This window comes from Vicugna pacos, chromosome 6 (assembly GCF_048564905.1).
Source record: "Vicugna pacos chromosome 6, VicPac4, whole genome shotgun sequence".
In the NCBI taxonomy this organism is placed as follows: Eukaryota; Metazoa; Chordata; class Mammalia; order Artiodactyla; family Camelidae; genus Vicugna; species Vicugna pacos.
This window is the reverse complement of record NC_132992.1, coordinates 91,969,829-91,994,526: the sequence shown is the minus strand read 5'-3', so window position 1 is coordinate 91,994,526 and position 24,698 is coordinate 91,969,829. Positions and strand designations below refer to the sequence as shown.

Sequence of the window (24,698 nt, the reverse complement as noted above, 5' to 3'; positions counted from 1 at the left end):
TTGATTCACTGTTTCCACCCTTCTATAGACATAGTCCTGGTATTTACTGATTAATAGTAATATTTATATATTTTTCTTCTTAACACATTAAGCATCAAAGTTGTAAGGACTCAGAGCAGAAACTATTATTTATCATTCTCTGTATCATCCTTAGTCAAGGATGTAATAACACACCTGCTCCATTTAAGATCGATTTCAATTTGTCTTAGTATTATTTTCTTTGCTATACATTTTAAGAATAAACAATACTTCAGTCTCTTCATCTTCACTTACACAATTGTTTTATTTATTCTGCCATCTATTCTTTTAGTTAAGATTGTAAAACTCATGAACACAAATACCAAGAACAAGATCTTTCTATATTCCTGACATCTTTCTACAGAACCACTTTAAACAAAGGGAATGGGCTAGAGTTCCCTGTGTTGGACCTCAGAGTGCCAGACGCACAAGTATTCACTGTATGTGACTCACAGGCCACCAGTAGTCACCATCGCTCTAGGTTGAGGCGCTTCCTTCATTCTCATCTATATTTATTTACTGATCAATTTATCAATTCACTAACAATAATAATAATAAAATAAATATCTGTGAGTCACAAATACTCAAGAACAAGATCCTTAATATCCATCTATAGAATCATTAGACTCATTGAATATACTTTCATTTAAATCATCTTCATTGATGCAAATACCTATTAATCAACGTAACACTTCATGTCAATTATATATTTCTGCATAGAGCATGACTAGCCTTCTTTCCATATATTTAATGTCATTTTTTATTATTACAGTGAATACTCTAAACCCAAACCAGGGGAAGGATTTGACAATTACTTACATGGTCTACGTGTACTTACACACAGGACAACCAGTATTGCTCCTGACCGTGGTCAAACACGTAACCAGTTCAGACACGTCCATTCTGAGGAACACAAAACAGAGCAGGCGACAACAAGATTGAGAGCCACTCGACTACCATGTGCATGTCACCTTTCATGTAGTCAGTCACTTAGGAAGACAGTACGTTGGGGTCATATTTATGAATTTTTTTCTTTATAAATCAAACAATATCCCCCCTGACACTATCACAAAATAAGAACGTTGACTGTTATTCCTGGTTTATATCATTCTCAGTCAGCGAGGTCAGACATTTGAACCATTTACATTTCTTAATTTACCTCAGTATTTTCAATCAACGTCAGTTTTTATTGTCTCACCACATATATGAAGAGTGAACACACTTCACCCTCTTCATTTTAACTTATTTATACTTGTACGTTGATTATTTCTTTGAGCTTTTTTTTAATAGTAAAATCAAAATCCATAAAGACAAACCAAGAAAATTGTTTTATTACTTTTCTAATATTTGCCTATAACATCAGATCAATTAGAAGTGACAGATTATATTTCCTTTTTATTGGACCTCAGAGTTTCAGACACACAGTATTCATCATCCATGCCTCATATGCCATCAGTCGTCGTCACTGGGCCGTCTATAGGCCTCTTTTCCTCCATTTCCATCTGCATGAGTCCATTGATTAATTCATTAACTGACTGATATTAATTATATTTCACACTTTGACAACACAGTGAATACTTGAGGGAAAAAAAGCTCTTGAAGACATGAATTTGCTCATTGTATTACTCACATTGGTCTATAGAGCACGTGACTGGAGATGTTCAGTCCACTAGCGTGTGTCCATTCTGAGGCATCCAGGGCAGAGCAGGTGATAAAAAAAAAAATTTGAGATTTTTTTCTACATGGGTCCTTCTTTGCCACATTTTTGTTTCCTCAGTCATAAAAGTATTCATTATTTTTAATAATTTATATACATATATGAGCATAAATATAAATATAATGATATGATCCTTAGAAGGAGGACCAGAAAATCTGTCCATAGGACCACTTCAGACAGAGGCAACAGACTGTGTTTCTTTTCTTATTGGACCTCAGAGTTTCAGACACAAAGTAGTCATCGTCCATGACTCATACTCCACCAACGGTCATCATTGGTCCATATGTGAGCCTCTTTTTCTTCATTCGCATGCATATTACTTCATTAATACATTCCTTAATTCAATCATCTTCATCTTTAAAACTCTATGATTCACGAAAACTCAAAAGTAAGAACAATGAGTATTCTCTGCATCTGTCCATAGGATCAAGTAACCTCTGTCATTAATTATCATCAATATTTCATATATACATTAGTAAACTTAATTCTTCACATCCTTTATTTACCATTTTCCATGGTCGGTGTTTTAGATCATATTTTACAAATTTAACAGGTGCAGTGAGTACCCTTAAAAAAAACCTTCTTAACTACAAGAACTTTAACCTTTACTCACATTCATCTATGTGCTCTAAACACACAGAGGAGTCCAAGAAAATGCTTCAATCAGCTTGAATGTGTCAGCTCTGAAAAGTACAAAACAAAGAAGATAACTAAACATTTAAATCTTTCTTTTCCCATTTGTCTTTGTTTTCGTCATTTCATTTTTCCATTTATTCAGATATTTGTTAATTTTTCAGAGCATATATATATATATATATATATATGATACAAAAATATATCACAAAATTAACATCCTCTACTTGAGACAGACCAAGGCTAATAAACCTCAGTATTACTTTTCAGTGTCAGTGCCTATATGATCCTTAGAAAGAGAGATAACACCATTGGTCCATTCATTTCTTCATATGTTATCAGCTTCTTCAGTTTATAGTAATAGTATTTCTTGCCTCACCATGTATATTCATAGGTGGAAAAGGCTTCTTCCTCATTTTTATTTACTTGTATTTTGTTTATTAATAGGGCTTCATATCATATTTATCATTGGGCTATAGTTAACTTTATATTATGTTTAATACTTTTTAATAATCCAATGAATGCTTTCAAACAAATGACCCACTCTAAGAGGAAAACCTTGACCGTTACTCACTTGGCCTCTTTCTGACAGAAGTAACATGACAATCTTGATCATGGTGGATGCTAAAATCAGCTGAGGCATCAATTCTGAATCATACAAAGCAGAGAAGGTGATAAAAAGTTTGAGACATTCTATCCATGATCCATACTTTCCACCATTCATAGATATAATCATTTAGGTATTTATTAATTTATGGTAATATTTATTTGTTTTTTCCCTTAATAAATCAAACATCAACCTTGCAACAGACTCAGATCAATAACTATTACTTATCACTGTCTACATCATCCTTACTTGAAAATGTATAATGCACTCGATCTCTTAATTATCCATTCTAACAAATATATTCGCTTTACTACTTATTTAACCAATGGACAATACATAGCCCTCCTATTTTTACTCATTTATAGATTTATTTATTCTGCCACTAACATTTTTATAATAATATTTTTAAAAATTCATAAGCCACAAAGAGTAAAACAAGATCCTTATGCTTTCCTGACATCTGTCTATAGGAATACTTCCAACAGAGTGAATGGACTAGAATTCTTTTGCTGGACCTCAGAGTTTCAGACACATAGTATTCATCGTATATGACTCATATGCCATCAGTCATCATCATCGGTCCAAGGTTCAGCCTCTTCCTCTATATTCTCAACCACATTTGTTTACTGATTATCTTATTAATTCATTAATAATAACAAAATAAATTATCTGTGAATCAAAAACTCAAGGACAAGATCCCTATGTATCTTTTACTTTTGCCTACAGAATCTTTTGCCTCATTGAATATACTTATTTCAATAATCACCCTCATCACCGCAAATACTGATTCATCAACAACATTTTTCATGTCAATTCCATATTTATCATTGATCCCTGTTTGGCCTTCTTTGAACATATTTTAACAATTTTTAATATTCCACTGAATTTCCTCTACAAACCACCTACACCAAGAGAGGACTCTCTCACTCACATTGGCCTGCATGCTCTCACACGCAGGCGCTCCTGATCATAGTCAAATGCTTGCACAGGTTCAGGCATAGCCATTCTGGGGCATACAAAGCAGGGCAGAGAATCACAACATTGAGATACTCTGTATTGACCCACACTCCACCTTCATCTAGTCAGTCATTGAGAACATAGTAAATTTGAGTTATATTTATTATTATTCTCTAAAAAAATTAACAACATCAAACCTGACACTACCATAGAGTAAGAACTTTGACCGTTGCTCATGGTCTATATCATTCTCAGCCACAGAAGTTAGACATTTGAACCATTTACAGCTCTTAATGAGCTTCAGTATGTTTTAATCAGTGTTAACAGTTTTTATTGTCTCACCACATTTATGAAGAGTGAACACGCTTCACTCTCTTCTTAACTTATTTATACTTATACATTATTTCTTTAAGCCATTTTTAACAGTAAAATCAAAATTCAGAAAGACAAACCAAGAAAGCTGTCCTTTTACTTTCCTAATATTTGTCTATAACATCAGATCAACTGGAGGCAACCGATTATATTTCCTTTTTTATGGGACCTCAGAGTTTCAGACACATAGTATTCATCATCTATAACTCATATGCCATCAGTCATCATCACTGGTCCATATATAGGCAGGCCTCTTTTTCTTCTCATCTGCGTAAGTGCATTGATTAATTCTTATTACTAATATTAATTACATTTCACACTTTTAACAATACGGTGAATATCTGAGAGAGAGAAAAAGCTTTCAAAGACATAAATTTGCTCACTGTATTATTACTCACATTGATCACGTGACCAGGCAAGATGCTTAAATCCACTACTGTGCGTCCATTCTGAGAAGTACAGAGCAGAGATGACAGGAAAAATTGAGACCTTCTCTAAACTGGTCCTTGTTTTTCTCATTTCATTTACTCAGTCACAAAGATATTCATTATTTTTCATAATTTATACACATATAAGCATAAATATAAGTATAAAGATACAATCTTTAGAAAAAGAGATAACTACATTGGTCCATTTATTTCATAATATGCATCAGTTTCTTCAATTTATATTAATAGTATTTCTTGCTTCACCACATATACCCATAGTTAATAAGGTTTCATTCATCTTTTTATTTAGTTATATTTCATTTATTGGTTCTATCATTAATCCATTTATTTGGATAATATAGAAATTTATGAATCCCAAATTAGAAGAACAATATCTTTATATATTCTTAACATCAAGCCATAGGATGATTTACAAGGGAGGAAACAGACTAGATTTTGTTATGTGCTGGACCTGAGGCTTCCACACACATAGTATTCATCATATACGCCACCAGTAGGCATCACTGGTCCAGGTTTGGGCCATTTTTTCCTCACCCCACCTACTTCTGTTTAGTGATTAATTCATCAATTTACTAATAGTAATTAAATAAATATCTCTGAATCACAAAAGAACAAAGACAAGAGCCTTTGGTTTCTTTACCATTTGTCTTTAGAACAATTGCCTAATTGAATACACATCTTTCATTAATCACCCTCACTATTCCAAACATAGATTAATCAACATGATGTTTCATGCATTTTCAATTTAATCTCTGAACCATGGTTAGTATTTTTCTTATATTGAATATGTTTTGAATATTTCAGAGTACCCTAAAAAAAACACCCACAGTAAGATGAGAACATTGACTATTACATTGGTTTCCATGTACAGGAAATTTCAGAGGTTGCTGACCAAAGCATATGCTTAAATCAGATTGATTGGGCCCATTCTAAAAAACAAAGAGCAGAGCAGATGATAATGCGATTGAGATATTTTCCCTCCTGATTCTTGTGAATCTACACTTCATTATTCAGAATTATCTCACATATTAATTGGGAGTAATATACAACTTTTTCCTAAGAAAACAAACAAAATTGAACTTTGCACTAAGCCAGAACAAGAATATTGACCATTACTTATATTACCTATAACAATCTTAGCTAGAATACCCCTGAACCAGTTATTTCTTAACTGACTCAGTGTTTCAGTGTTGATTAGTATTATCTCTTGCCTTACTACATTTCTTCCTAATTGGACGATGCCTCACCCTACTCATCTTTATTTACCTACAACTATACATTGATTCATTTATTGGTTTATTTATTATAATGGAATCAAAATCCATAAACACAAAGACCCCAACAAGATCCTTACTAAATAAGTCCTAACTCTGTCTTTAGGATCATTTCTGACAGAGGCAATAAGCTAGATTTCTTTTTAATGCTGGACCTCAGAATTCTAGACATGGAGAATTCATCATCCATGACTCATACGACACCAGTTGTCATCATTGCTCCAGAATTGGCTCTCTTCTTCTAAATTAATTTCTACATTTGTTTATGGATTAATCCATTTCACTAATAATTAAATAAATGACTACAAATCACAAACACTTAAGAACACAATCTTTAAGTTCCTTAATAGCTATCTATAGAATCATTTACCACAATGATTATACCTCTTTCATTAATCATTCTTAATTTTGCAAATGTTGATGAATCAACATAATGTTCATGGCATTGTCACATTTATTGCTGGGCCATGGTTGATCTTCCTAGATTCTTTAACAATACAGTGAATAGCCTTTAAAAACTACCGAAATCAAGATGAAGATTTTGAGTCTACTCACACCGGTCCTATGTTCCTAACACGCAGAGGCAACCAGAGAGCACATGACTCTAGAAGATACTTAAATCGATGGGGAACACCCATTCTGAGGGTGAAAAGCAGAACAAATGATAAAAAGGTTGAAATATTCTTTCCATTTATCCTTGCTTTCCTCCTTTCATTTTATTAGTCATATTAGTATGTATTAAATTTTGTTACTCTTTTTCTTGAGAAAACAAACAATATTGAACTAGACATTGACCAAACAAAAGCATGGGCCATTATTTATAGTGTACATAACATCCTTAGCCAAAGAGGTAATACCTTTAAGGCATTTATTTCTTAATGGACGTTGGCATTTTTAATATGCATCAAGAGCATTTCTAGTAATATATTTTCATAATTGGGCAATGCTTCACCCTCTTTATTCATATACAGTTGACCCCTGAACAACATGGGTTTGAACTACAAGGGTCCATTTATACACAAATTTTTTTCAATAAATATAGTACCTGTATTTCCATTTTAAGGATCCTTAAATTAACGAAGTGTGGAAAAAAGTTTGTGTTCGAATAGAGACCACATCATGTGGAATCAAAAGAACCAGGGCTTGTGTCCTGATTCTATCCAAACTGGTATCAACTTCCTGCCCTTGGGTGAGTCATTAGTCAGTTCCTTTGTTTTTTGGGCAGAGATAGGAGTACAAGGATTTTTGACTACATGGGGTTACCATTGTTCAAGGATCACCTATACTGATTGATTAATTTTTCACTGATCCACCTACAATAATAGAATCAAATTCCATAAACACAAAAACTAACAATATATTCTTGAATATTCCTAACATCTGTCCATAGGACAATTTCTAACAGATGGTGTAGACTAGATTTCTTACTGGGTTGGACCTCAGAGTTCCAGACAAGTATTCATCATCCATGACTCATACTCCACCAGTCTTCATCATTGGTCCAGGATTGGTCCTCATAAAGAAAACCATGTCTTTATAGACGGAGGTTTAAATCAACTGTGACTCAAAACTAAAACTGAATAACACATTGTACATTAATTAATTGATTGATTAATTGAATAATTAACTGTCAAAACAAATAAAATGGTCTTTTTTCTCCTTAATTGACCACAGATGTGTTGAATTGGTCCACACATGACCTCTATGAATTTAATTTGTATATGTAGTCATTTATTCCCCTTCAATAATGGAGTTAACACCCATGACAAACCACCAAACCAGAAGCAATTACTTTGACTGTTACTTACATAACTTTCAACAGTTCTTAATTAAATCATTGTGCATCCATTCTGTAGAGTACAAAGCAAATATTAACAGACAGATTAGATTAGATAGATAGATAGATAGATATGTAGGTGGACAGGACAGCCTACATTCAGATTTTTTCTCGTTGAGTTCAAGTAATGATTAGGAACAAACCTTAGTGCCTATTGTATATTAAAACTCTGAATGGCAGATTGATTGACTGATTGAATCCAGTATTAAATTTAATTAATACAATGAAAATCTTTGAAACCAACACTAGACAAAAAAATAAGAACATGACTATTACACGTATCTGTTTATCTGCCCCCTACCCAGTCAGGAAAGAGCTATAGTTTCTTTCTAAATGAATCTTGCTTGGAAAGAATTGGGTTAATCTGAATCTTAGATTCGAACACATTCTCAAGCAATTAGCCATGTTTCTTCCATCTTTATATATGTATGTATGTATATAGTTATACATGGAGTCATTTTCTCTTCTATTTTTTTAAGGAAATTGCACCAACAAGCCGGTAAGAGAAATCCTATCTAAATATATTAACCATTCCAAAACTTAAGAACCTATCTCTGTTTCTTTTATCTGGAGAGCAATCATGTTCCTTGTTTCAGAAACACGTGGTCCTCATTGGTTCGTGCTTTGCTTTCTTTCAAGTAACTAATTAAAACACTAACTTATTCTTTTATTCGTTTATAATATTAATATTTGTGACTCCACAGAAATATGACAATATTAATGCCTGCCCATGTGCTCACTGGGCACAGGAAAAAAGATCAGACAGTTTTTCTTGTTTTTTTTAATTAAAAAATAGTGAAGATCATTAGATTAATCATAACTGGTCCTGTGACACATTCTCAGTACAGGTCCATGTACACACCCTCTCTCAATTATGTAGTTATTTAATCAACAATTAGTTTAAGTAAATGTTTTGCCCTTCTCTTAATAAAACAAAAACCAACAACCCGACCCAGAAAAACAACATGAGCTTTTATATCCATTTATCTAAATGCTCTTTACCCAGAAGGGTCAGCTTTAATCAATTTATTTTACTGGAACTCAGTGCTCCAGAAATGTATTAATAACGATTTTTATATTTCATATATTACATTACATTCCCCCATTTTTGGATGAAGAATTAACCATTTTGTCTTTATTTATTTATGTTTTGATTTATTCATGCATTGATTTACTGAAAACACAATACTCAGAAACCCAAGCCAAAAAACAAACCCTTGAATACTTTTAAGTTCTAAAACAAGCTCATTTCCCAGAGATCTAAAAAGAGGGGGGAATCTCTTTGTAATGGACCTCAGAGTTACAGGGTTTAATCACAGTCCTCGATTTCAGACACCCCAGGGTACTCATCATCGATCCAGGCTAAGCGATCTTTTCGTCCACTGATACTTTTGTTTAGTGATCCATTCATTCACCCACTAACAGTAATAACATCAATATCCATGAGTTAAAAAAAAAAAACAAGAACAAGATCCTTGGATATGATCAAGATCTGTCTATAAGCTCTTTTCCATAAACTAGACCTTCTCTCAGTAGATGAGATCTCCTTTTGCAGTGGCCCTCAGAGAGAATGCATGGATCAATGCATGGATCACAATGCAACTCTCTTCCATCTTCCTACGGGCGAGGAGCTGTCGCACAGGGCTGTGCACGATGATGCGAATGTGCTGTGACCACACTCTCCAGCACAACGGCCACCCGCCACAGGTAGCTACGAAGTCCCTGAAATGTGGCTAGGGCAACTGAGGAACTGAATTTAAAACTCCGTTAACGTTCATTATTTTAAATTTAAATGGCCAAACATGACTGGGGCAACCACATGGGCAGCGGAGCCCTAGATTGTAGTACCAGATAAATGTGTAAATCAAAGGCCGAGCAAAAATAAGGGGGATTATGAATCAGCCTTGAAAATGAATAAAATGTCTTCTGTCTTATTTTTAACACAATTATACTGAATTGTATTACCATAATCTTTGATTCCTGACACATTCATATCATTGGTCTATGGATGGCCTCATCTAAACTATTCAATGAACACTAATGAGAAATTAAGCCCAAGATCTTTTTTTTTTTAAGCCCAAGATCTTTTGACAAGATCTTCTGACATTTTTTTTTTTTTTGCTTTTGTCATTAGGATCCTTACCCACAAAGGTAACAGCCAAGATCTTCCTCAGAACAGACATTAAATCAGCCACAGTCTTCATTCTGTGGAGTCAAATGCCAATATTCAAAAGGACGAACAGTCCAAATTTAGACTGCTTTAAAGGACAGTAGTCTTGTGGTACTAGGTTAAGCATGAATTTGATTCAGGTCTCACTTTCATCACTGACCCAAGAAAACACTTCTTTTTATCACTTGACTTATCAATTAATTTTCAATAATACAATGAACACTGTTGAGTTCATCACTCAAAAATAAGAACTAAGACTATTGCTCATATCTGCCTATAGACCCCCTACTCACATAGGCAAGAGCCTAGATAATAATTTTTAAGGGACTCAATTTATATAGAAACTGATGAAATTAAAATTTGTGATTCATAGCATAGTATCACCAAAGTCTAAGCCTGACTCTACTCATATATTAATTCAATTGTTCATTATTTTATTTATTCATTTATGGCATTATTCATGGATTATTTGCTCGTACATTCAAATACACACACACACACACAATGATAAACCCACGAACAACCCGGATTAGAAATGCCCTGGGTGCCCAAGCATTTATATGGTTACACCTAACGTAGGAAGAGAGGATCAGTACTATGAAGATCAGTCATTATTCCTGCTTCTTATGCCCCCTTTTATTTTATTTATTTTAAAGAATATCTAACACAGTATATATATTTACTTTTTTTCTCTCTCTCTTTTTTCTTTATGGGGGCGTAGGTAATTGGGTTTATTTATTCATATTTGAAGGAGGTGCTGGGGATTGAACCCACGACCTCGTGCATGCTAAGCATGAGCTCTACCGCTTGAGCTATACCCTCCCTCCCCTGCCCTCTTTTAAACTATTGACTGTGATTAGGACTTATCTATTCATATGTAAAATACATCAATATCTGGGAATTACATAACATAAGACGGCAACTTGAATGATATTTATTGTCTCCATATGTCTATTACATTATCCACAGAGATTTAAGAACCAGATGTTTTTTATTGTTCAATATGTTATTTATTATTATATTATTTTGTTATTTTTTGATGAGGGGAGGTAATTAGGTTTATTTATTTTCAATGGAGGTACTGGGGATTGAACCAGGACCTCGTGCATGCTAAGCATGTGCTCTACCACTGAGCTACACCCTCTCCCCTGCTTTGTATTGTTTTTAATAAAATTCAGTGAACAACGTTAGATTAATAATAACTTTTCATACAGCAAATTCTCAAGATGAACTACGCTTATTCATTTTTCAATTAAATAATTATTTAATTAGAATTTATTTATGTAATTTGTCCCTTCTCTAAATAAAAATAACCACCAGCAAACAAGTACCTACATCAAACAGTACTGAATCTTACACACATCTGTCTACACACTCCTTCCAAAAAGGGGCAACAGCCTTTGTGAGTATATTGTGCTGGAATTCAGTGCTATAGAAACGTATAGTAATCTATGTTTCATTACACACTCTCACAATTGGTCTATGCCAAGCTTTCTTTATATTTAGCCATTTTTACATTTATTCATGCTTTGATTTACTTATAAAATCAATCTGTACCTCTGAAGTGTGTAGGCCTGTGATCAAGATACCTGAATATTCTGAACTTCTGCTGTAAACTGATTTCCATAAAGAAAAAAAAAGGAGGCCACTTTTTAACGATGGACCTCATTGTTACAGACCTCATTGATTCAGACACCCTCCAATCTCATCATTGGTCCAGGCTTGGCATTCTTTTTCTTCATTAATTTATACCTTCATTTTCCCATGAATCACATATTCCCCAGAACAGGATCCTTAATATAATTAGGCTATCTGTCTCCAGACTGAATTCTGAAGGAGCTTTCAGACTAGATCTAAGTGTAACCTGGCTGGGTATCAATATCAACACAAAAGATGACCCATGATTGGGCCATATTCATTTAATTTGTCCAAGTTTACACATGGCGTAGTGAATGTCTAAACACCACACTGGGATCCTACATCTCAAATTCACACAATATGTTCCACCTTTTAAGAGCTTCCTCTAAACCCGTTAACAGCCTGGATTTCTACCAATATAGAAATGCTTAAACCAACTGTGGTGCGGAAGTAACAAGGAATAGCAAACAGTTCTGAAAGTTAATTAAATGCCTTCCATCTTTTTTTTTTAATGAATCTGAGATGTGCTGAAATATGCTAGTTCTACTCCTTGACCCACAAGAGTATTGGTCCATATTTAATGTTCTCGGGTTTTGTGTTTATATATATAGCCTTTTGTTCTAGTGAACTACCTCAGTGATCACACATAAATAAACCATACAAACCAAGAAAATTAACTTTGGTACTCACATTGCTCCTGACTCATAGAAGTAACAGCCAAGATCTTCATCATTGGACGATGACTGAATCCAATGTGGAGTGTTCATTCAGAAGTAAGAGACAGATTTTCAAAAGAATGAAAAGTGTAAATTTAGAATTTCTAAAAATAGAAGCTAGTTTCACATTACTAGATTAATCATAAGCATCAGTTTGCGTCCCATTTTCATCATCAATTCAACAGTGGTATCCTTTTCATCTATTGACTTAATTTTTAGTGTCAAATAAAATAATGAAGACCATTCTATCTTTTATATGAAGACTTTTTAATTAATCATGCAATGTAAGAAGAAATATAACTATTATTAATATTTGTCTACATATTGCTACCAAATAGCAAAAGACCAGATAATTTTTTAATTGGGGAAACTTGTGCCAAATGTGATGAATTTAAATTCTTGTTTCACAAGACAATCTGACCAGTGGGCCATATTGTATATTTTAACTCATGCGTTTATTAATTTATTTACTCATTTACTTAGTAACTCTAAGGACAATTTAATTACCTACTCTTTTTTTTTCTGAAGAAACTACAAAACGATTGAGCCATCTGCTACTCACTACTAAATACTATTGCAGGCAGCTTTCCTCACTAATGGAATTTTCTGCAGTGATGGAAATATTCTCTATTGGCACTGCCCAAAATGGTAGCCAGTGGCAACATATGGCTTGAAATATGGCTAGTGTTACCAAGGAACTAAATTTTATTTTTAACTATTTGAATGTGATAGCAGGACATGTTTAGAGAGTGGAGTCTGCATGATCCTCCCCGAAAGAAGCGGGGGCCTGGGCCTTTGCACTGAAGTGGACGTCAAGGGAGTAAAACAGGACTAATCACACTTCAGATACTTCATGTGCTCCTCACTGGCCAATGGTTTATACTCATCTAAATAATAGATTGAGATATGAAATTACTTTTTTAGTCATTTATAATAATAGTACCAATATTGATGAGCCCTAAGGGCACTTGATAAAAATGCTGAGAGACACTAAATCTATCCATTTACTTATTACTCACAAAAATCATAAATAAAACGCATTTGCTTTTTCAAGATAAAAATAAACACAAGTGGATTCATAATTATTACATTCACAATACTCATGCTGAGGCTTTTTCTATGTTTCAACTATCCAATCATTTGTATTTTATTTTTCATTGTTGATTATATCAAATTACTATATATTAAAATATTCATGCTAATGTGTTTATCATGGTGTATTATATTGTTACAGAATATATTAATTATATTACGTATTATTATGCAATTATATAAATATTCTTAAAATAAGACATACAACCAGAAACTCGCCACCAACCGAGAATGACATTGATGCTCATATATATCTGCCCACATGCTCCTAAAGGAGGAGCAGCCTTAGTTGATTTTATTTGAACTCCAAATTTCAGAAATGTATTAATAATAAGTCTTGGTTCATTAGCTCCTTTCATAACTGGATAAGGTGTAGCCATCCTCTTTATGTATACTTTATTTATTCATGCATTGATTTACTTATAATAATACAATCCATATTCATGAACAACAAAAGGTCAAGAACACAATGCTTGAATATTCCTGACTTCCTCTGTAAGCACATTTCCCAAAGACGTGATGGACCTCAGAGTTACAGACTGGGTTTAATCAAAATATTATTCAGATGCCCCACGCATACTCATCATCGATCCAGACTTGGTACTCTGTGCCTTTGTCTAATATGTTGTTCCTGACTTATTCATTGATTCATTAACAATAACACAGTCCATGTCCATGAATTTGGAAAATAAAACCAAGATCCTTGAAGATATGACTCTGTCTGTGGAAGTTCACTGCCTACAGAGCTAGAGAAGTAGCTCTCTTTGTGCAATGCACCTCAGCATGGCAGATACGAATTAATCCATTTCCTTGCATCATATCTATTCCATGTTAGTCATTCATCCACGCTTTGGCTGCTTCTATTTAATATCCATGTTTTAAAGATAGTACAACGAACATCCATTTTATATCACAACTAAGAAAAAGGTAAAATTTTCCAATTTCTTACACTCTCCTCCTCATAAGCTCAGACTATAACAATATCAATAGAAGTGTGTTCAGATCCACTGTGGTACAAAAATTAAATGAAATATTAAAATTCACTGCAAATGACTGAAATGCCTTTGATCATTTTTGCCCTAATAAATTCAGTCATGCTAAAATGGATTAATCATAATTGGGAATTCTTAACCCCTTTTAATCATTGGCCAATGCATGACCACCTTTGAATTACTTATGTAGGCAGTCATTTATTCCTTCCAAACATCTCAGTGAATACCCATGACCAAGCCTCGAAGCAAGAACATGAACTTTGATGATCACTTACATTGATCTCTTCTCTCTTCATCCAAAGAGGTAAAAGTCAAGCTCTTCATCATGAGCTAATAATCAAATCTGGTAGAGTGTGTTCATTCTGGGGAGCAAGAAGCAAATTCGAACAAGAAGCAATCTACATTTAGCCATTTTAAATAATCAATAATCAGGTAGTCATAATCCCTGGTTTGCATCCTATTCTCAACATCTGGAAAGACAGAGAGAACTTGTGCAATTTCTTTTAAATTTTAAATAATATAATGAACACCACTGAGTCTAGCAGCTAACAGAAAAAATTATAATTATTAGGAATATGTCACTCTATTTACTACCCACAAAGGTTAAGAGCCCAAATCGTCTTTTTCGTTGAACATTTGTGTGGAATTGGATACATGGGGGATTCAACTGATGGCACAATCTGACCAATGGTCTAAGTCTGGCACTACTCACTGTATTCGTTAATTCACTTACTAATTGTTTTATCTATTACTTATCGGATAATAAGACCATCCCTTTGTTTTTCTAAAAATAATTCCAAAAAGTTTAAGCAACCACCAAAACAGAGATGAAACACTATTATCTATGTGCAGCACTGGAAAGGCCTCGAACTCTATCATCTCATGAATACCAATTGTGTAAAACATGATGAATCATGATCTTTACATCCAATTGCATGCTTCCCATTGATACATTTTTGACTGACTTTTTAGAAAAACTGATTGAGATATAAATGTATACATTTGTTCCCTTATAATTATGCTCCAATACATGTGATTCACTCACATGGGATAAGTACCTTGAATAATATTTATATTCGTTCTCATGTCATTACCTAAAAGAATAGCAAACTGATTCCTTTAATGTTTGTTTGCTTACATACACTTGCATAAAAAGACTGAATTAATCACAAATGTGGTTGTATAAAAGAGTCTCATCATTGTTCCATGCTCTCCCTCTCAATTACAGAGTTTATTCAATCAACTATTTATGTAAATGTATTTCTCTTTCCTTAATAAAATGATCGATTGGCAAACCGCCTCAGCACAAAACAAAAACATCGAGTCTGTGTGCGGATGACCATATGTTCCTTGCAAGAGTGATGAGAGCCTTGACTATTCATTTATTGGGACTAAGAATCTCAAAATTGTTTTAATAATTATCCGTACTTCATTCCCTGCCTTAGAAAATATTGCACATACATCTCTCTTATGCTTTATTCATTGATATATTTCTTTATTCCTAGGCTAATTTTATGATAATAATGCAATTGGTACCCCAAACCACAAAAGCCTGAGAATAAGGCACTGTAGGCTCATTTCCCACAAAGAGAATAATGAGATGTCTCTTTGTTATGGACTTCAGATTTGCAGATAGGTTTAATCAAAATTCTTGTTTCAGAAACCCCATAACATTCATCACTGGTCTATGCTGGGAAATTTTCTTTTCACTTATTGATTAATTTTCTGATTCACAAATAATAATAATACAAGCACAAAATTCCAAAAACAAGATCCTTGAAATTTAAGCTCTTGTCCTATAGAGCTAATTAGAGAGATTTCTTTTGTAATGGAACACAAAGCTGCACATGTGGATGGGTTAATACCCCTGCTTTGTATCCAACCCACATTCAGCACTGCTTCCTGGGTGGTCCTCTTCTATTTAATTCATCTATATGTCAGAGATGGCTCAATGAAAGATAATGAAACCACCATTTGCAATCACCTCTGGGCTGCCCCCAAGAGCTATCAGCCCCTCTACCCATAGGCCGATAGTTAAATCAACCATGGTAGAAAATACAGAAGAATATTAAACTGCTCTGAGAATAAATTAAGTAACTTCTATCCTCTTTTAAAATTACCTGAGTTGTGCAGATTTAGATTAAACATAATTCTTACTTTATAACACATTCCCATCATTGGTCCCTGCTTGAAGTGTCTCATATATTCCATGTATGCAGTACACAATTATTACTTTGAAATTCTTCAGCCAATACTCATGAATAAACTCTTCAAACAAAGAATGTGAACCAAGGGACTTACTTTTGTTAGTCTTTATGCTGCTTGGTCACGATAACAATTCTTTATTAAGTGATTAAATCAGCTGTCCTGTGTTCACTCTGGGGAGGAAAAAAGCAGATTTAGACTAGATTTCGATTTTTTAATAGCTGTTAGCCAGGCAGAACTAAAAAAACAATAAACTTTGTCTCAAAAATGTAAGTTGTTACTAATGTAGTATTGAATTCTGAGTTATAAATAATGTAAGAAACACAAGTAAGCCTACCAGCTGGCAGAAGACTAGGGCTCATAACGATTACAAGTTCCACCTCTATAAACGGCTACTAAGTACATGGTTATTTAATGGATTACTGACTGAGGCAAACACTTTTCCTTCTCTTAATTAAAAAAAAAAAAAACAGCAAACCACAAAAACTCAAAACGTTGCCTCTTTGACCAGCGATACTATTATGCTCCATGTGAAAGAGGGCTGCAGACTAAACCTGCTCATTTTTACCTCAGGACTGTATTAATACTAACACTGATTCTGAACGACACAAACGAACTTATTTACAAAACAAAAACAGACTCACATAGAAAACAAAATTGTGGTTACCAGGGGGACATGGTGGGGGAAGAGGGAGGCATAAATTAGGAGTTTGGGATTTCCAGACACTAACCACTATATATAAGATAGATAAACAGCAAGGTCTTCCTGTACAGCACAGGGAACTATATTCAATAGCTTCTGATAGCCTATAATAAAAAAGACTATGAAAAGGAATGTACATACATGTATATGTATGTATGTATAACTGAATCACTATGCTGTACACCAGAAATTAACATAACATTGTAAACTGACTATATTTCAACTTAAAATACTACTTTTATTGCACTCTACTAATTGTTCATGAGTAGGTCTCTCAGTTCTCCAGATACATATTTCTTTCTTTATTCATGCATTGATTCAACTGAAATAATACCATCCACATCCATGAACCACAGAAGCCTAGGAGCAAGTGTATTGAATTTTCCCGACCTCTACTACTAATTTCGACAGGCTACTGACTGGTTCTCTTTTCCATAATGGACCTCAGAGTTAAGAGGGCTTCATCAAAGTTACTAAGATACCTCCACCAATACTCATCTAATCCAGGCATGGCTTTCTATTTCTTTACCCATTTATGCCTCCTTGAAATGATTTATTCATGCATGGATTCACGGGAAACAATTCTACAACTGACAACCTTTGGTGACACAAAACTGAGAACAAAAGCCTCAAATACAACCAAGATCTGTTCATTGCCCCTGTTCACACAGAGCCAACAGACTCAATCACCTTTCACCATGAAGCTCTGTTTTACACGTAGGATTAATCAGTGCACTTGCTTCACATCAACCCCTTACTTGTGATCGGTGTTCACCGGCTCCTCTTTCACTTGACTTGTCCTTTTTTAAAGCTGGTGTAATCGACCACCATAGACCTATCATCTTAGCCCACAATTGACAAAAATGACATCTGCCATCTTCCAAAGTCTCCAAGAGTCAACAACTGAGATCTCTATCAGTGAAGAAACGTATTAAGCAAAGGTGGCTAGAGTACTAAACAGGAAGGTAAACCGCTCTGAAAATACGCAAAATGCCTCCATCACTTTAGGAAGGTCCCTAGCTGGGCTGAGTTGAATTAATCATAAGTTTTAGTTCATGACACATTTCAATCATGGGCTCATAATTGGCATTACTGAATTTCATATATTATTTAACAATTGTATCAAAATAATCCAGTGGGCTTCCTTGCATAACCCCTGTCTAAGCTTAGACACCAACAGTGATATTTCCTTACTTCAGTCTTTATAAAGCTCCTTAGTCCCAGACATAATAGCCAGGGTCTTCACCAGTAAAGAATGATTAAATCAGCTGTGGGGTGTTCATTCTCTAAAGGAAAAAAAAAAGGTCTATTATTCAAAAGAATAAAGATAGTTAGCTTTTTAGAACTAAAATTTGTCAGGAAGACTAGATTAACCATAAATCCTACCCCACATCACATTCTCATCATTTTCCTAAGAATGGCACTCTTATTTATTTACTTAAATTTTACTATTAAATAATATGAATACCATTGAATTCACTGCCCAAAACAAAATAAAAAAAACTATTATCTGAGACATCTGAGTTTACTTGCTACCCACATAGAGAGAGCCAAGGTCTTCGTCTTACGGGACTTATTTGTGCAGAATTAGACATGTTTCTTTCATGGTACGGTCTCATCAATCCTCCACTGTATGGATTTGTGGATTCATTCACTTACTGATTTATTTTTATTATTGAAGAAATAATAATACCATTTCCTCACTTTTCTAAAGACAACTCAAAATGGTTAAACATCAAACCAGAACCAAATTACTGGAACTTGGGAAGGTTCAGGTGTAACTTTCAAAAATAAAAGAGATTAGAATTTTTCCTCAAACATCTGCCTCGGAAAACAAGATGAATCAGTAGCCTCGTATCAAAACATGTGTTTCCAATTCGTCTGCGGTTTGCTGACTTTTTAAAAACATACTGAGACATAAAAGTATACTTTCTTTCCCTTATACAAACATATCAGTACCTGTGATCTTATCCACGAGACAAAAACACTGAACAAAATTTATGTCAATCAACAGTCATTGCTATTGAGAATAAAAGACTTGCTTCTTTTTTGTTCTACTAAAAAAATCAGTGAAAAAAAGATTGGCTCCATTAGAAGTGTCATAGAAAACATTCTCATCCTTGGTCTCTGTTTGGCTCTCAGTTATGTGGTGATTTAAACAACTATTTGCATGAGTAAATGTATTTCCATTTCCTTAACAACAACCCGTCAGCAGCCCACCACCAACACGGAACAAAAACTGACTGTTACATACAAATGACCATACACTCCACTCCAAAGGAGTAAAATCCTCTACTATTAATTTATTGGGAGTCAGAGTCTCAGTTAGATATGAATAATCCATGTTTCATTACATTCCCTAATAACAGGTACATGACTTACTCTCTTTCCTTCATTCATTGAAACACTTTATTTACTTATGGGTCAAATGTATAATAAAGATACAGGCCATCCCCAGCAACCACAAAAGTGCAAGGAACCATGCACTCATTTCCCAGAGGGAATAATTTTACTACGTGTCTCTGTAATGGACCTCAGAATTCCGTATGAGTTTCATCAAAACTCCTTCAGATACCCCATGGTACTCATCATCGATCCAGACACGTTTTTCTTCCTTTGTACCTTTATTCATTTACTTATTAATTGACCCATGAATAACAATACAATCCTAAAATTCCAGGAACAAGGTCTCCTTTTATAATGGACCTCAGAGAACATGTGTGATTAGTTAACATCCAAATGTCATACCCAATCCACATTCACCACTGGTCCTTCTGTGGCTTTCTTTCATTTAATTTGCCCACGTTTTAAAGATGGTTCAATGAAAAGTGTTAAAACCACCATCTTTAGTCACTTCTCTAACATATGCTGTGGGCTGCCGCACAAACAGTTATCAGCCAGTATTAAACCAATTTGGAAATGTTTAAGTCATTTGCAGTGGAAAATAAAACACAACATTAAATAGTCCTAAAAATGAATGGAATGACTGCCATCTTTTTTTAATCATGTCAGTTGTGCTGAAATAGATTAAGCACAATTTTTGATTTATAACATATTCCCATCATTGGTCCATATTTTGTATAATTATTTCCTTTATACACATTGATTCTTCTGAAATACTACTAAATACTTGTGAGCAAGTCATCCTAACCAAGGATGGGGACTTCAAGGCTTACTTACGTATTTGTCTTATGTTTTTAACCCACAGAGCTAACTGCCAAGGTTTTTTTTCTTAGAAAATGAATAAGTGTGCTGTCCTGTGGTAATTCTGCAGAGGAAAAGGGAGAATTAAACTCGATTTTAAACATATGTTAATTATGTGGAAATAGGTAGCTATAAACATTGGTCCTTTTTAATTAATCCAGTATTTTACTTTTACTTTTAGATAATGTAATAGCCAATGTTGAATCCACCACATAAGAATGATATTTATCAAAGTATCTTTATATTTTAACAGTTTTAACAGAATAAAAGATAATTTTAATGGATGCTACTTTTGCAGAATTGGATAGATTTAAATCCTTATTAGGCTACACTTAAATCCAATAAAGGGTTAATATCCAACATACATAAACACCTTATACAACTCAACATCAAAAAAGCAAACAACCTGATTAAAAACTGGGCAGAAGAACTAAATCGGCATTTTTCCAAAGAGGAAATGCAGATGGCCAACAGGAACATGAAAAGGTGCTCAACATCACTAATTATCAGGGAAATGCAAATCAAAACCACAATGACTGAAATTCAAAAAGATCCGTGCACCCCAGTGGTCACAGCAGCATTATTTACAATAGCCAAGATATGGAAGCAACTGAAATATCCATCAACAGATGAACAGATAAAAAAGATGTGATACACACACACACACACACACACAGATACACAATGGAATACTACTCAGCCATTAAAAAGAATGAAATTTTGCCATGTGCAGCAACATGAATGGATATGAAGGGCATTATACTAAGTGAAATAAGTCAGAAAGAAAGATAAAGACTGCATATCATTTATATGTGGAATCTGCAAAATACAACAAACTAGTGACTATAACAAAAAAGAAGACACAAATACAGAGAACAAACTGGTGGTTACCAGTGGGAAGAGGAAAGGGGGAGGGGCAATGTGGGGGAGGGGATTAAGAGGTACAAACTACAAGGATATGTTGTATGACGTGGGGAATATAGCAAGTAATTTATAATAACTATAAATGGAGTATAACCTTCAAGAACTGTGGTTCATTATATTGTACATATGTAATTCATGTATTATACATCAACAACTCTTTAATTAAAAAAGAAGAGCATGCATAATCCTATAAAAAAAAACCCTTTTTCCAGTCTCAGTAATGACTCACGCTTGATTCTATTTCACATGTTCATTTATATATTCACTTGTTCACTTAATTACTCATATGAAAAAAGTCAAAATGGTAAACCAGCCAGTAACACAGAACAGAAATACTATTATACACAGTGAACTATATGTCCCTTATCAAAAATGAGAATAGAGTAGGAATTTTTTCTTTCTATAAACATCATTAGCAAAAACTCAAATTAATAATTTTCATTGTCTCATAAAACATGGTCTCCAATGATCTGCACTTTCCCTTATTTTAAAGAACAAAGATGGGATTTTACACATTCACTCAGTTATAATACAACAATACCTGTGAGTGCAAAGACAGTAGAAATGAATCCTGAATGATACAAACATGTGTCCTAGTCACAGCCATAACTGATTGGATCATGTTTGGTTTATTAATAAAACTTAACGAACACAACCCAATCAATCCTAATCTTTCTTATATGAAATATTGTCCACATGTGTCCATAACTGCTTGTCATTCAATGAGACAATCAATTATCCATTCACGTTAATGTTTCCTATTTCAGAAACAAACAAACAAACAAACAAAAAAAAAACACCAGCAAAAACAGTGCTTAGAGGGAAATTTATAGCATTAAATGCATACAGGAAGGGATAAACTGGGAGTCTGAGATTTGCAGATACTGATTGGTATTTATAAAACAGATAAACAAGTTTATACTGTACAGCACAGGGAAGTATATTCAACATCTTGTAGTAGCTTATGGTGAAAAACAACATGAAAATGAATACATGTATGTGCATGTATGACTGAAGCACTGTGCTGTACACCAGAAACTGATACAACATTGTAAACTGATTATACCTCAATTAAGAATACTAAAAAATTTTAAAATGAAGACCTGAGTATTTGTTGACAGGTGAATGGCTAAATAAATTGTGGTATATATACAGTGGAATATTATTCAGACTTATAAAAGGAGATCTTGTCCTTTGCAACAGCATGGAGGACACGATGCTAAGTGAACTAAGTCAGACAGAGAAAGAAAAATGCTGATCTCACATGTGGAATCTAAAAAAAGTTGAATTCACAGAAGCAGAGACTAGGAAAGTGGTTACCGGGAGCAGGGAGGGAGAGGAAATAGAAAAATGTTGGTCAAAAGTACAAAATTTTTGTTATGTAAGATGGATAAGTTCTTGAAATCTAATGTACAACATGGTAACTGTTGTTAATAATATCATACTGTATGCGGGAAATTTGCTAAGAGAGTAGACTTCGGGTACTCAAATTACAAAAATCAAAAAGCGGGAAAGATGAACATGGATGCAAAGAAATTTTCCAGAGAACAAAATATAATGCACAGACTAAGAAAAAAAGTACTTGCAAAAGACATGTCTGATAAATGACTGTTATCCAAAACAAAGACTCCTTAAAATCAACATTAAGAAAATAACTTGATTAAAAAATGAGTCAAAGACCTTAACAGACGCCTCACCAAAAATACACAGATGGCAAATAAGCATATGAAAAGATGCTCACATCATGTGTCATGAGGGAAATGCAAATTAAAACAATGAAATACCACTACACACCTTTTAGAATAGGTGTTAGGCAGCTTCTTACAAAACTAAACCTATTCTTACCATATGATACAGAAATTGCACTCCTTGGTATTTACCCAAAGGAGCTGAAAACTTACATCCGTACAAAAACCTGCACATGGATGTTTACAGCTGCTTTATTCATAATTGTGAAAACTTGGAAGCAATTAAGACATCTTTCAATAGGTGAATGGATAAATGAACTGGGTTACATCCAAACAATGGAAGATTATTCAGCACAAAAAGAAATGAGCTATCAAAGCCATGAAAGGGCATGAGGAACTTTAAATATATAACTAAGTTAAAAAAAAAAAAGACAATACGAAATGGCCACATATTGTATAATTACAACCCTATTAGATTCTGAAAAAGGCAAAACTAGAGTGACAGTAAATGGAGAGGCTGCCAGAGGTTAGAGGGAAGAGAGGGGACGGGACAGGATTTTAGGGCAGTAAAATATCCTGTATGATACAATAATGGTGGATATATGTCATTACACACGTGTCCAAAGCCACTGAATTTACAACCAAGAGTGAACCCTGATGTCAACTTTGGGTGATAATGATGCGTCAGTGAAGAGTTATCAGTTATAATAAATGTACCTCTCTAGTGTGGGATGGAGGATGTATGTGTGTAGAGCCAGGGGGATTACGGGAAATCTCTGTATGATCCACTTAATTTTGCCATGAACCTAAAACTGCCCCCCAAAGATACAGACTTGAAGAAAAGGAGGAACATCTTCAAAAAAAAAAATCTGCTCCCCATCAACTACAACATTGACTCTTACATACAGTTGTGTTTTATGTTCCTCACCCAAAAAGTGTTGAGACTCGATCTGTTTAATTTTATCAGCCTTGATCTATTTATATTAACTCAGCACTTCCAAATTGTATTATCTTGTTCCTTATTTAATTATATACTCTCATAATTGGCCCATTCAAGGCCTTCCTTGTCTTCATTCATTTACGTATTTTATTCACACACTGATTTACTTAAAATATAATCTATACTCAAGAATCTCAACAGACCAAGAACAAGAACTGACACTTCCTCACTTCTGCTATACGATCACTTCCCACAGAGATAATAGGGTAATTTTCTTTTTCTAATAGATCTCAGAGCTATAAGGCTTAATCAAAATTCCAGATTCAGACACCCCAGGATACTCATCATTGGTCTATGCTTGGCACTCTTATTATTCATTCATCTGCAGCTTTATTTATTGGTTCATTCATTGATTCACTAACAATAACAAAATCAACACACAAAAATTCCAAAATTAAGAACCTTGAAATTGCTAAGGTCAACAAATGAATCTCAGTGTCACACACAGGGACTCATTAACTTCCTTGCTTCTTAGAAATCCTGTACTTGTCGCTGATCCATG

At 34.1% G+C, this 24,698-nt stretch overlaps 11 non-coding genes and 3 pseudogenes across 11 annotated transcripts; all 14 read right to left on the bottom strand.

The window, feature by feature from the left end:
* Positions 1 to 422: 422 nt before the first annotated feature.
* On the bottom strand, positions 423 to 498 carry LOC116281069 (small nucleolar RNA SNORD113/SNORD114 family; annotated as a pseudogene).
* A 918-nt stretch (positions 499 to 1,416) lies between these two features.
* LOC116281059 (small nucleolar RNA SNORD113/SNORD114 family) lies at positions 1,417 to 1,491 on the bottom strand. Its single transcript, XR_004190526.1, has one exon. It is a non-coding gene; the product is annotated as a small nucleolar RNA SNORD113/SNORD114 family (small nucleolar RNA).
* A 451-nt stretch (positions 1,492 to 1,942) lies between these two features.
* Positions 1,943 to 2,017, bottom strand: LOC116281142 (small nucleolar RNA SNORD113/SNORD114 family). The gene has a single exon (XR_004190590.1). It is a non-coding gene; the product is annotated as a small nucleolar RNA SNORD113/SNORD114 family (small nucleolar RNA).
* A 1,467-nt stretch (positions 2,018 to 3,484) lies between these two features.
* On the bottom strand, positions 3,485 to 3,559 carry LOC116281141 (small nucleolar RNA SNORD113/SNORD114 family). The gene has a single exon (XR_004190589.1). It is a non-coding gene; the product is annotated as a small nucleolar RNA SNORD113/SNORD114 family (small nucleolar RNA).
* Positions 3,560 to 4,467: 908 nt separating this feature from the next.
* Positions 4,468 to 4,542, bottom strand: LOC116281143 (small nucleolar RNA SNORD113/SNORD114 family). The gene has a single exon (XR_004190591.1). It is a non-coding gene; the product is annotated as a small nucleolar RNA SNORD113/SNORD114 family (small nucleolar RNA).
* Positions 4,543 to 5,198: 656 nt separating this feature from the next.
* LOC116281072 (small nucleolar RNA SNORD113/SNORD114 family) lies at positions 5,199 to 5,264 on the bottom strand (annotated as a pseudogene).
* A 912-nt stretch (positions 5,265 to 6,176) lies between these two features.
* Positions 6,177 to 6,251, bottom strand: LOC116281147 (small nucleolar RNA SNORD113/SNORD114 family). The gene has a single exon (XR_004190595.1). It is a non-coding gene; the product is annotated as a small nucleolar RNA SNORD113/SNORD114 family (small nucleolar RNA).
* Positions 6,252 to 7,459: 1,208 nt separating this feature from the next.
* On the bottom strand, positions 7,460 to 7,531 carry LOC116281140 (small nucleolar RNA SNORD113/SNORD114 family). The gene has a single exon (XR_004190588.1). It is a non-coding gene; the product is annotated as a small nucleolar RNA SNORD113/SNORD114 family (small nucleolar RNA).
* A 1,620-nt stretch (positions 7,532 to 9,151) lies between these two features.
* LOC116281073 (small nucleolar RNA SNORD113/SNORD114 family) lies at positions 9,152 to 9,224 on the bottom strand. Its single transcript, XR_004190532.1, has one exon. It is a non-coding gene; the product is annotated as a small nucleolar RNA SNORD113/SNORD114 family (small nucleolar RNA).
* A 2,468-nt stretch (positions 9,225 to 11,692) lies between these two features.
* Positions 11,693 to 11,753, bottom strand: LOC116281096 (small nucleolar RNA SNORD113/SNORD114 family; annotated as a pseudogene).
* Positions 11,754 to 13,999: 2,246 nt separating this feature from the next.
* LOC116281067 (small nucleolar RNA SNORD113/SNORD114 family) lies at positions 14,000 to 14,074 on the bottom strand. Its single transcript, XR_004190529.1, has one exon. It is a non-coding gene; the product is annotated as a small nucleolar RNA SNORD113/SNORD114 family (small nucleolar RNA).
* A 2,011-nt stretch (positions 14,075 to 16,085) lies between these two features.
* LOC116281074 (small nucleolar RNA SNORD113/SNORD114 family) lies at positions 16,086 to 16,160 on the bottom strand. Its single transcript, XR_004190533.1, has one exon. It is a non-coding gene; the product is annotated as a small nucleolar RNA SNORD113/SNORD114 family (small nucleolar RNA).
* A 3,747-nt stretch (positions 16,161 to 19,907) lies between these two features.
* LOC116281081 (small nucleolar RNA SNORD113/SNORD114 family) lies at positions 19,908 to 19,979 on the bottom strand. The gene has a single exon (XR_004190539.1). It is a non-coding gene; the product is annotated as a small nucleolar RNA SNORD113/SNORD114 family (small nucleolar RNA).
* A 4,440-nt stretch (positions 19,980 to 24,419) lies between these two features.
* LOC116281088 (small nucleolar RNA SNORD113/SNORD114 family) lies at positions 24,420 to 24,491 on the bottom strand. Its single transcript, XR_004190545.1, has one exon. It is a non-coding gene; the product is annotated as a small nucleolar RNA SNORD113/SNORD114 family (small nucleolar RNA).
* Between the last annotated feature and the right edge of the window lie 207 nt (positions 24,492 to 24,698).